This window comes from Camelus dromedarius, chromosome 24 (assembly GCF_036321535.1).
Source record: "Camelus dromedarius isolate mCamDro1 chromosome 24, mCamDro1.pat, whole genome shotgun sequence".
In the NCBI taxonomy this organism is placed as follows: domain Eukaryota; kingdom Metazoa; phylum Chordata; class Mammalia; order Artiodactyla; family Camelidae; genus Camelus; species Camelus dromedarius.
Genome location: NC_087459.1, coordinates 12,344,569 through 12,356,278, shown reverse-complemented (window position 1 = coordinate 12,356,278; position 11,710 = coordinate 12,344,569). Strand labels below are relative to the sequence as shown.

Sequence of the window (11,710 nt, the reverse complement as noted above, 5' to 3'; positions counted from 1 at the left end):
GCCCCCATGCAGTCCTGACACCTGGGAGAACTGAGCTTGGAGAAGGAACAGGCCTGGAGGAGGATAATGGAATCTGTGGCTTTGTTCTGTGGATACAGGAGCAGGGTGGGGGATGGACAGAGCCTCACACCCCTTTCTTTCCTAGTCCACCCTCGCTGCCTTACTGCACTGGGACTGAAATGGGTGCGAGTTTCTTAATAGAAGACATGGGTGAGATGAGTGCAGGGCAGGCTTCCATGGGACAAAGGGGCTGGGGGTGGCAGCTGAACCAGAGCGAAAGCCACAGTGTGGGAAGAAATGGGAGGTGGGGCTGGGCCCCACCACCTAAGAAGCTTCCCCAGCTTCTGGACCTCTACTCTCAGCCACAGAGAGAGAGGGAAGCAGTGGGCACATATAGAAAAGGGCTTGGGGCCCAGGCCCCCCTCAGAGCTGAGCCCAGAGCGCTAATGCTACTGCTTGGCAGTCCCCCGAGGCCCCGCGTCCAGCAGGACAGCACAGGGCCCCTATCTCCTGCCTCAGGCAGCCTGCAGGGACCACCAGAAGGGCAGTTGGGAGGGCAGAGAATACAAAGGCTGCCTGTCCAGCCCGTCACTCACAGCCCGCGGCAGTCCTCACAGGGAGCTGCAGTGCCGAGTCGGGCTGGGCAGAGAGGGGAGGTGTGGGCAGGGCTCGGGCTCCAATGCCGGGGGAGCAGCTAGCTGCCCCTTTCAGAAGCGCTGCTGCAGAGGTGGAGGCTTCACACATGTGCCAAATGCATTTGGTCGAGATCAAGGCAGGGTTTGTCTTCATTAAAAACAAAAACCCAAGAACTGCTTTTTGAAATAGAAAAACAAAATTGAGAACATTTCTCTCTCGCAGGATCAAGAAAAAGATAAAATACTGGTTTATACAATCCACTGTTGCCTGTAGCCTGAAAATAACATTTTTCATTAAAAAAACAAAAATCAAGAAGAGCATGAACACTGTGCTCCAAGAAGCTTGGATTTACCTACCAAAAGTAAAAAGTAAACTCAAATCCATGGATGTGTCTTAAATAAAAATAGCCAGACTGGCTGGGCCATCAGCAGAAAAGAGTGTCCTGGGGCAAGGAGGGGGCTCCGCTGGACTCACCACGCCACGGGTCTGAGAGCTGGGTGGGGAGGGAGGGGGAGTCCTGCGGGGGGAGGCCTTGCTGGGGGCCGTGCTCACTCCAGATGGCGAGGGAAGCTCCGCCGCCCATCAGCCCGGGCCTCTGGGCACATGTGATGTCCGGGTTCCTCAGGCCAGAGGCAGCGGGTGTGGGCCCTGCCAGCTGGCCCTGGGGAGGGTGGGGAAGACCCGGCCCCCGTGCCCCCGGCCTCACGTGGACTCGAGCGTGTGGAGCAGGGACAGGGTGCGGCTGGCGGGCGTGGAGAAGCAGAGCTGCTCGCTGGGGGTGTGGTTGTCACACGGCTGCTCAGCCCCAGCGTCCGCCCGAAGCCCAGCAGCTGCCCCATGAAGTTGAAGTTGGGTGAGATGTTGGACTTGTACCCCTTACAAAGTCGTAGGTGTCGCTGAGTGATAGGTTCATCTTCTGCATCAGGTAGGCGACGGTGACCGTCACCGAGAGGCTGATGCCGGCCAGTCACTGCTCCAGGACCCCGTGCTCCGCAGAGCAGGCCTCATCAATGAAGCTGATGGCCTCGGGGGAGAACCGGGAGAGGTTCTGGCTCCAGTGGTCAGAGATGGGGCTGTGCTTGTCGGTGCTCGAAGGCGTTGGGCAGGTTGGGTGTGACGTCGACGATGCACCCGATGCTGTACTCGCCGAGCACATCCAGGCTGATGGAGTCCTTGGCGCAGCTGAGGTAGAGGTAGGACAGGATCTGGATGGGGAAGGCCAGTGGGCTGGATGGCACAGGGCTGCTGTCCGACTCGGTGGCACTGCTGGGCAGCTGTCGGTCAGACTCACCGTCGGAGCAGAGAGCTGATGCAGAGGCCCCCCAGGCCCAGCACCGAGGCGGGCAGTGAGCAGCTCGGTGGGGATGAGCTGTCCACGTAGGTCTCAGTGCTCTGAGAACTCTGCCTGGAACTTGTTGAACCTCCACCTTGGAGGTAGCAGGCCTGGCAGCTGACCTCACACAGCTTTTGCAGGAGAAGGCCAAGCACTGAGGCCAGAGTGCTGGGCTCTGGCTGTCACTCAGCCGCAGCCTCGGCGTAGAGCAGCACGGTGGCCACCTTGCAGTGGGGTAGCCGGTAGCGATGCGCTCCTTGTCCGCGTGGTTGGGGATGATGGAGCGGATGGGCGGCTGCCCTTGTGCAGGTGGCGCTGCATGAGGCCCGTGATGGCCAGGTTGATGGCCATCTAGCTGTACGAAGAGCTCGTGCTCCTGGCAGTTGAGCAGCAGCAGGAGCACACTTCCAAGTGCCTCCAGCTCCTCCTGCAGCCACTCGGTGCTCTTGCAGGACCTGGACCCAGCACTGGGCTCAGGATCCTTCCCCAGTGTCCCCAGCCGCTGACTCCCCCAAGAATGACATCTGTGCCCGTGCTGGGGGGCCATGGAGCTGTTTTTTCATGGGCAGCGCAGGTGGCCTGGGGTCAGGGCCGGGCAGTCCTGCCCTAGGCTGGCACCCCAGCCATGTGGGCCCTAGCCCAGTCTCTGGGTGCCAGCCTCCATCCTGCCTGGCCCTCTGCTCCAGTCTCCTTTTTTCTTAAGAAGGTTTAAACATTCCTTGCAAGGCAAGTCAACTGGCAACAAATTCCTTTAATTTTTGTTTGAGAAAGACTTTTTTCTTCAATTTTGAAGGACAGTTTCACAGGGAACAGAATTCTAGGTTGGTGGGTTTTTCCCTTAACTATAAATATTTCACTCTGCTTTTCTTGCTTGCAAGGTTTCTAAGGAGAAGTTGGGTGTAATTCTTACTTTAATTCCTCTGTAGTTAAGGTTTTTTTTCTTTTTGGCTTCTTTCAGGATTTTAAAAAAACTTGGATTTTCTGTGATTTGAAAATGATACATTAAGGTATAGTGAGTTTTTTCATTTTGTTTTGGTTTTTGGTTTTTGGCATTTACCTTGCATGTTGTGTTCTGAGCGTCCTGCATCTGTGGTTTGATGTCTAACATTGGTGTCTGATTTGAGGGAGATTCTCAGTTACTGGGTCTCAAATATTTCTTCTGTTTCGTTCCCTCTTTCCTCTTCTGGTAGTTCCAACACACATATGTTACACTTTCTGTAGTTGTCCCATGGGCCTTTGATAATCACAGCAAAGTGATTCAGTTATACGTATACATACATATTTAGATATATTTTTTTCACATTCTTTTCCACTATAGTTTATTACAAGAAACTGAATTGAATATAGTTCCTTGTGCTATATAGTAGGTCCCTGTTGTTAATCTATTTTATATCTAGTAGTGTGTATCTGTTAATCCCAAACTCCTAATTTATCTCTCCCTCCCTTTCCCCTTTGGTAACCAGTTTGTTTTCTATGTCCATGAGTCTATTTCTGTTGTAAATAAAATTCATATCCATTTTTTTAAGATTCCACATGTAAGTGATATCCTATAATATTTGTCTTTCTCTGTCTGACTTACTTCACTTAATATGCTATGAAGAAAAAATTCCAAGACATACCGAAAGGCAAAAGACACTATTTGAGGATACACAGCAGGGGGAGAGGGTACAGCTCAGTTGTAGAGTGCATGCTTAGTGTGCACAAGGTCCTGGGTTCAATCCCTAGTACCTCCATAATAAATAAATAAGCCTTATTGAAAAAAGATACACAGCAAGCATCAGAACCAGATATGGCAGGGATGTTGGATTGTCAGATTGGGAATTTAAAACATGATTGATATTCAAAGGGTGCTAGTGGATCAAGTAGCCAGCATGCAAGGACAGATAGTCAGTGTAAGCAGACACGTGGAAATCCTAGGAAAAAAGAAATATGATGCTTGCTGTGTATTTTCAAATTGTGTTCTTAGCCTTTCGGTATGCCTTGGAATTTTTTCTTGACAGCTGGTTGTGAAATACCAAGTTAAAGAGATTGCTGTAAATTGGCTTTGAGAAATGTGGCGGTGAGGTGTGGGGGAGGGGAAGCTTATAGTCGGGCTAATACTATGAGTAGGTCGAACAGTCCTACGATCAGGGGTCAGTCTATTAGTGAGCCTGTGCCTCTGGGCTGTGAGCCTCTCAGGTGTTTCCAAATTTTATTCTCTGCTCTTAGGGGAAACAAGATGGCTAGGGTGGGCTGGGTTTTGCTACTTCCTTCCTCAGATCAGTTAGGCTCTGCTGACCGCCCACAAGGCTAGGCTGTGGTTTCTGCTGAGGGTGGGCCTTGTTAAGAAGAACAGAGACCAGAGGGGATTTTTCTCCCATATTTACCGGTGAACCTGGTTGGGCCCTGGAGGTAAGTCTCACAATTTCATGGCTTCCCCCAACTCCCACTGCCATGACTGGATCCCCTTGGACTTTTTAACTCAGAGTGGCCTGCACTCAGCTGCCAGCAATTTGCCAACCACAGTTCAGGGCTTCCTGCAGCTTGGGTTCCCATGCCCAGCTGCCTGTGAGTCCCTCTCATCCCCCATGAGCCTCTCTGCTCCCATAAGCCGAGACTCCCTGTGTGCACCTGCCTGGCTCTCTGATCTTAAGGTCTGGAGTTTGTTTTTGTCCTCCTTGCTCTTACAGACCCAAGAGGAGTTGCTGATTTTTCAGTCCATTCAGCTTTTTACTATTTTTTTTTCCCATCCAGGTGACTTCCAGGCTCCATACACGTGGAATCAGAAACCAGAAGCCCTCAGCATCATTTTAAATGATCATCAAACAAGCAAAAGTTTCAAGGACGGATAAAGCAAAGAGGAGACCCCCCAGAAACGTGAGTCTTAAATTAATGTTGGTGTCTCCACATCCCTTATCGTCTGGCTACTACCTTCCTTTCTGTCCCCTCCCCTGCCCGCTGCTCCTTGTCTGGCCTTTCCGCCCCTGAAGCCCTCGCTGTTCTCTGGCCCTCCGTGACCCCGCGCTCCGCCTTCCTCTGGGAATCCCCCTTCTCCTGTCCTCACCCCGTTTGACCCTCCCATCCTGGACTGAGCTGCTTATGCTGAGCTCTGGGAGCATTTTGCTCAGATCCTGTAACATTTACATGATTTTATTTTTTTATCATGCATCCTTCCCTCCCCATTTATAAGTCCCACATGAATGCTCCCTTGTACTCCAAAATGCCGACGCAGCTTCTCTACTTGCAGGTGTAAGTGCTCCAACTCACTGGGTCCAACACTGCTCTCTGGGTCCCTGACCCCCACTGTGTCTGCTCCCAGCCTCCGCTGGTGGGTGACAACCTCATCTTTTCAGTTGCTCTGGCCAGAAACTTTGGAGACAGCCTTGATTGACTCCCACTTTCTTCCATAACCCACATCAGTCTGTCAGGGCATCCTGATAACTCTGTCTTGAAAATACATCCAGAACCTGATCACTGACAATGGCCACCTCGCCACCATCTCTCTTCTGTGTTGTTGTTTAATTGAAGGGTAGTCAATTTACAATGTTGTGCTAGTTTCTGGTGTACAGCATCATGATTCAGTTACATGTGTATATACATACATGTATTCATTTTCATATTCTTTTTCATTATAGGCCATCATAAGGTATTGAGTATAGTTCCCTGTGCTGTACAGTAGGACCTTGTTGTTCATCTGCTTTATACATAGTAGTTAGTATCTGCTAATCCCAAACTCCCAATTTAATCCCTCCCCACCCCCTTTCCCCTCTGGTAACCATAAGTTCATTTTCTATGTCTGTGAGCCTGTCTCTGTTTTGTACATACGTTAATTTGTGTCCTTTTTTTTTTTTTTTTTGATCACACATGTAGATGATACCATATGGTATTTTTCTTTCTATTTCTGGCTTAATTCACTTAGTACAATGATCTCCAGGTCCATCCATGTTGCTGCAAATGGCATTTCATCCTATTTTTTTAAATTGATACAATTTGATTTTTTAATCTTAAAAAGAACTTGTAACATAAAACTGAGTTTAATTTCAAGAAAAAGATTTTTAAAACAATTTATCCACATTTAGGTAGCACCAACTGTCCATAGTTTTTTCCCATTATGTACCTATTACCATCCTACACCAACAACTTAGAAATAATGCCTTATAAAAACGCATTTGCCTTAAAAATCCTAACAGTTATTCACTCATTTCACACTGTAAAAATGCCAAAACCCCTTCCATGGAAAAAAACCACTCCCAACTGTCAGTGCGGGCAGAGGTCTCCAGGCCCGTGAGAAGCCTGGGCTCTGCCCTGTGAGCCAGCTGGAGCTGAAGGCCAGAGGCCCTGCCCCTGCCCCACTGCCTCTCTTGCTCATCACTTCTACAAGGCTCACTCCACCCCTCAGAAAAGTCTCAATTCTGCTCCCTCGCAGAAAGCTCCACTTATTTCCATGTTTGGCATGTCAACGCAAATAGTTTTGGTTGAATGATCATGAGAGAATTTTCTTTAAAAACCTCAAAAGTCCCAGAGCAAAAATATAATACCCTTTGTTGCAATGTCAAGTTATTTGTAAACAACTAATCAAATTAAAAGGCAGCCGTTAGGTCCCTACCACCGATTTAACGCACTTTTCAGCATAAATACACACAAAGCTGCATTTGGGTTTGAAAAGCAACGTCCCTTGGACGCTCTCATCAAGGCCTAGGGGCCCAGCCAGCGCGCGCCGCAGGCGTGCAGCAACGCAGCACACGCGCACGAACATGCGGCGGTGACGACAGGCAGCAGCTGCCGTCCGCACGCCGACAGCTGGGAGCAGACGGAAATTCATTCCAGTGTGTGGAGAGAGGTTCTATTTGGAACAATCTGGAGAGTCCCTGGGGAATAATTAGCATTTCCTAGCGAGCAAGTTTGTTTTTCAAGCAGAGTAAATGACAACCTCACAAAACCAGAGAACCAGCCAAATCGCCTTGTCACAGGACTGACAGTTCCTCGTGAGGCTGTCTTAATTAACTCTGTATGACCTTATAAGAACTCCTAAATAATCAAGTGACTTTCAAAAATTATGTTGAAAGTGTCCAGTTTTCCCCAAATTTTTAGATTTGAAAATTTATCACCTTCAAGAGTTTTCCATTTTTAGGCAACAAAAAATATGAAAAGTTCCTGCAGCTTAAACAACTGTTGAAACAATGTGCTACTGAAAATACCCCGAACAAAAAGGAAGTAACACATAACCCATCATCAGTGAAGATACAGATTTTAGGTTTGGGCCATTCCACCAACCAGAGTTGAACACTTCGGCACTGTACCACATACATGCTAATTATGAAAAACAAATGCAAACTCCCAGAATGCACAGAGAAGCACAGAAACTCTCAGCCCACGTGCACAGTTGCCTGAGCCTCCAGCTTCGGGAAAGTAAGGCTGAGGATCCATGGCAGGGCTTGTGGTCTGCGTTCTGGTCATGGGTCCGGTGGGTGAGGCCGGGAGGCGGGGGTCTGGAGTGGGATCTGGCCAGGGTGACAGGGCTGGGGTCGGGGTCTCCTAGGAGGAAGGCTGAGGCCAGAGGTCCTGATGTAGGTCCTGGATGAAGAAGGCCTGGGTTTAGGGTCAGGCTGCAGTTCCGAGTTTCGGTCCTATGTCCTACATGTGGGGAGGACCTGGGGCTGCGTCCTGGCCATAAGACGTAGGTCAGGGGCAGCGGGTCTGGGTGGTGGTCAGGGCCTGCTTGGATCTGGGTTCTCCTGGTCCTGGGTGGGGATCAGGGACCGGGTGGGTCTCTGGCCAGGTCGCGCATTGGGGGCGGGGGCGGGGTCAGGGTCCAGGTCGGGGTGGAGGTCCCGGTTCCAGGCCTGCCGGCCAGGTCGCAGCCCCCATCCACCGCCAGCCCCACTCACACCTGCGGCAGCTGCAGCGGCGGCGCCGGGCGCCTCTGGAACACGCCGTCCGCGAACACGCCGTTCTTGCGGAGGCAGAGCAGGGAGAAGTCGCTGCGGCGGGCGGGCTGCGCCTGCGGGCTCTGGGGCCGCCGCGCCCTGGCCGCTGCCTCCCGGGGGCGTGAAGATCTCCGGGTGGCGCCGCGGCATGAAGTCGAGGGGCCCGTGCTCACGTCCACCGCGCCCTGGGGCAAGCTGCCCACGTTGGTCACCGAGCGCTTCATCAGGTACCGGAACCAGCGGCCCTGGAGGTGCGCCTTGGCCTAGCCGCCCGGGGCCCCGCCGCCCGCGGGAGGCCCGCCTGCGCCCGGCAGCAACGCGGCAGCTGCCATGGGCCTGCGAGGACCCGCCGGCCTTCCGCCGCCGCCAGGGAGCGAGGCCGCCAGCCGGCAGCGAGGGGCGGGGGCGAGGGGCGGGCCGCGCGCGGTGTGCCGCGGGCTGGCGCCAGCCCGTGACTGTTTCAGTTTTCTGTGGCTGAGTAATATTCCATTGTGGAAAAGCAGTCATCTGTCGATGGGCACTGAAGATGCTCCTGTATCTTGGCTATTGTTAATAGTGCTGCTATGAACATTGGGGTGCGGGTGTCTTTTTGAACTAGAGTTCCCTCCAGATACATGCCCTGGAGTGGGATTGCTGGATCATAGGACAGGTCGATTTTCAGTTTTTTTTAAAGAAATCTTCATACTATTTTCATCTCACGTGGTTTACTATGACAGTTGCCTAATTAGTCTCCTCTCCTTGTCTTACTTCTCAAGAAAACAACCAGATTGACTTGAATATCTCAGTACGTATCTATGTCTGTTTCTGTCTGATGCCATTCTGTTGGATGAGGCTTCTGCTTCACTCAGGAAGAACCAGAGCCTCACGATGGTCTCTAGGGCCCTATGAGGTTTCTGCCTCTTCCCCCTGTCCCCCCATCTGCTGCTTGTCCCCTCTTGCTTACTCTGCTCCAGTCCCACAGGTCCTCTGCTGTTCCTTGGCTGGGTGTGCTGCTGCCCCAGGCCCTTTGAATGGGCTTTGCCCCACCCACCTAATAATTGTATGGCTCACTCTTTCACCTCTTTTAAGTCTGCTCAGATGGAACCTTTTCAAGGAGAGTTTAGACTTGCTGACCCCTTCTCTGCACTCCCAAGTCCCTCTTAGCCTCTCCTGTGCTGTCCTTCAGCACTTGTCACCTTTAAACATAGTGTTGCATTTCCATGTGCATTGTGTTTTGGCTTTGTCTTTCTTCCGTTCTGTTCTAAGCTCCACAAGAACAGGAATTTCTGCCTGTTTTCTTGATTTCTGTACTTCCCATGCCTGGAACAGAATAAATAGTTCAAATTTTCTTTCAGTGAATTAAGGAATTCAACTATGCTTTCAATACCTGCTGTATGTCCAGTTGTGTGACCAAAATTAACTCATGTGTCTCGTTGAGCACCTACGGGTGTCAGGCACAAGGGAAAGCTGGTAAGCAAAGGAGATATGCCCCCTAAATATCTCCCATTTATTGAGCATTTCTGTGGGGCAGAAACAGAGAAATACTCAGGGCTTATAGATCTTATTTTGTTTCATTTACACAGCAATTTAGAGTATGTTTCAGATGATGAAACTGGGGTTCAGAGAGGTTGAGTGACTTGCTCAAGATCACACAGCAAGTAAGCAGCAGAGCCCGGATTTGGATGCAGGCAGGATTCCATAGTCCTGTGAGTTAGCCGCTGGATCACGTTGCCTCAAAAAAGTTACCCTATAAGGTGGGAGCCAGACTTCAGACAAGCAATCACACAGAAACATATTTAACTGCCACCTGGAGGAAATAAGTTAACTCCTAGAGAGTTGATACGATTTTTTTTAATTGAAGTATAGTGGATTTACAATGTTGTGTTAGTTTCTGGTGTACAGCATAGTGATTTAGTTATACATACATATTTTCTGTTTCAGATTCTTTTCTGTTACAGGTTATTACAAGCTACTGAATATGGTTCCCTGTGCTCTACAGTAGGGCCTTGCTATTTGTCTGTTTTATACATAGTAGTGTGTCTATGTTAATCGCAAACTCCTAAGGCGGCGGGGGGTGGAGGGCTGTAATTTTTTTCTTGAGAGCTTGACACCTAGTAGGCTGTCAATAAAGGGTAACTGGGTGAATAACACCCTCTTGACCCAGGAACCACTGCTCCGGGAGGCAGTTAACCGCTAAGCAAAGAACTACCTGTGGCGTGCTAATCTAGAGTGAGAGCTGAGCGGTCTGGGGGATGTGCTCTGACTTCTAAAGGTGTGAACAGTGCAGAGAGCCTCACCGGATCACCATGGGCTGGGAGCAACACAGCAGACTTTTTTGGGGGAAACATTTTTTGATGATAATAAGAAGACCCAGTTTTCAACCACAGGTTCAAAAGGCAGATTTTTTTTTTTTTTTTTACATCCTTTGTGTTTTAAGGCCACAATGGTTCTGTGCTTGTAGACAACATGCTGTACTGGACACTTAAACATCTACGAACAGGATCGATCTCATGTTAAATGTCCTCAGCACACACCTCGCCATTTCATGAACATCTCCTCTTCTTGTTTCTGGTAGGCTCGTGGGCGCAACATTCTCACCCTTTACTAGTGAAGTGTCTCTTCTTCACTACATTGCAGAAACTGGAGTCCGGATTCTAGTTTTACATCCTGGTGTCACTCACCATTCGCTCCATGCTCGTGGGATAGAATCAATTCTTCCCATCCCCCATGGATCATTTTTGTCTTCCAGACATTACAGGTGGCCCACAGAACCCTTTCCTTATGAGGGAAGATGTGGACTTGATCCTTTTAGAAGGAAGGTTTGCGTGTACACAGTATGGAGAAAAGCCAAGAATTTAAAATTTCAAGAAAAGGTTGATCCAATTACAAGGATAATTTAGGAAGGGGAACACAAAATGTTTAATGTTTGGGGAAAAAAGTTCTGGGACTCTGAACTATTTTGCTCCATGTATTATTAAGTTTAGTGAAACCACACGTGTGTGGTCATAGTATTTTGACAGAAGCTATGTAAAATGGCATGTTCTCATCTAGGTCTCAGGAAACAGCTTGCCTCCTGTAGCATATTTTCCTGAAAACTCTGTAGTTGCTTCTATTACCTGTGGTTTCTGAAAACTTAGCCAAACTTGATTTTTAGAAACTATTCAACCTTATTTTAAAACTTAGAGTTAGCTATACCCGTGACATGCTAAAAGCAAAAACCATTTTCTTCTCATTCTATCTAGTGGGATTTACATTCTACTCAGCTTATCAAACTACCATTAAATTATCAATGTTTTGCAGGGTCTGGACTGCATGAATTCAAATTAGATGACATTAGCATGAGAATATGCTGTGACACTCTGACAGTAATTTCCCTTTTACCATCCTATACAAGTTGTTTAAAAAAAAAAAAAAAGAAACAAATATTGGGTCAGAAAGTTCCATTCAAAAAATTCTAACAATTTGTTAATAAAATGAAAAAAGAAACCAACATCCTGCATGTGTAGGAGTAACGAGGCTAAAGCAATAGGACTACATTTTTGAAAACCAAATATGCAGGGACTGGCTTGTTCAAATAATGGATGCTCTTTCTTCAAAAATAGTTATGTTGGGGGTGGGGTAGATACAGCTTAGTGGGAGAGTGCATGCTTAGCATGCACGAGGTCCGCAGTTCAATCTCCAGTACCTCCACTAAAAAAGAGTTATGTTGGGAGAAATATACTTAGTACAATGATGTCATCAATTTCCAAGCTATCTTTGGAACCCATCTTTTGATATTGTTTTCAAAACCTAAGGCACAACCTTTGGATACTTCCATTGGTGTGGTAGCCGGGATCTGATTTCAGGAAAGGACTTG

The 11,710-nt window shown here is 48.8% G+C and overlaps 1 pseudogene; it reads right to left on the bottom strand.

The window, feature by feature from the left end:
• Positions 1-1,189: 1,189 nt before the first annotated feature.
• LOC105091389 (dual specificity protein phosphatase 7-like) lies at positions 1,190-2,703 on the bottom strand (annotated as a pseudogene).
• Between the last annotated feature and the right edge of the window lie 9,007 nt (positions 2,704-11,710).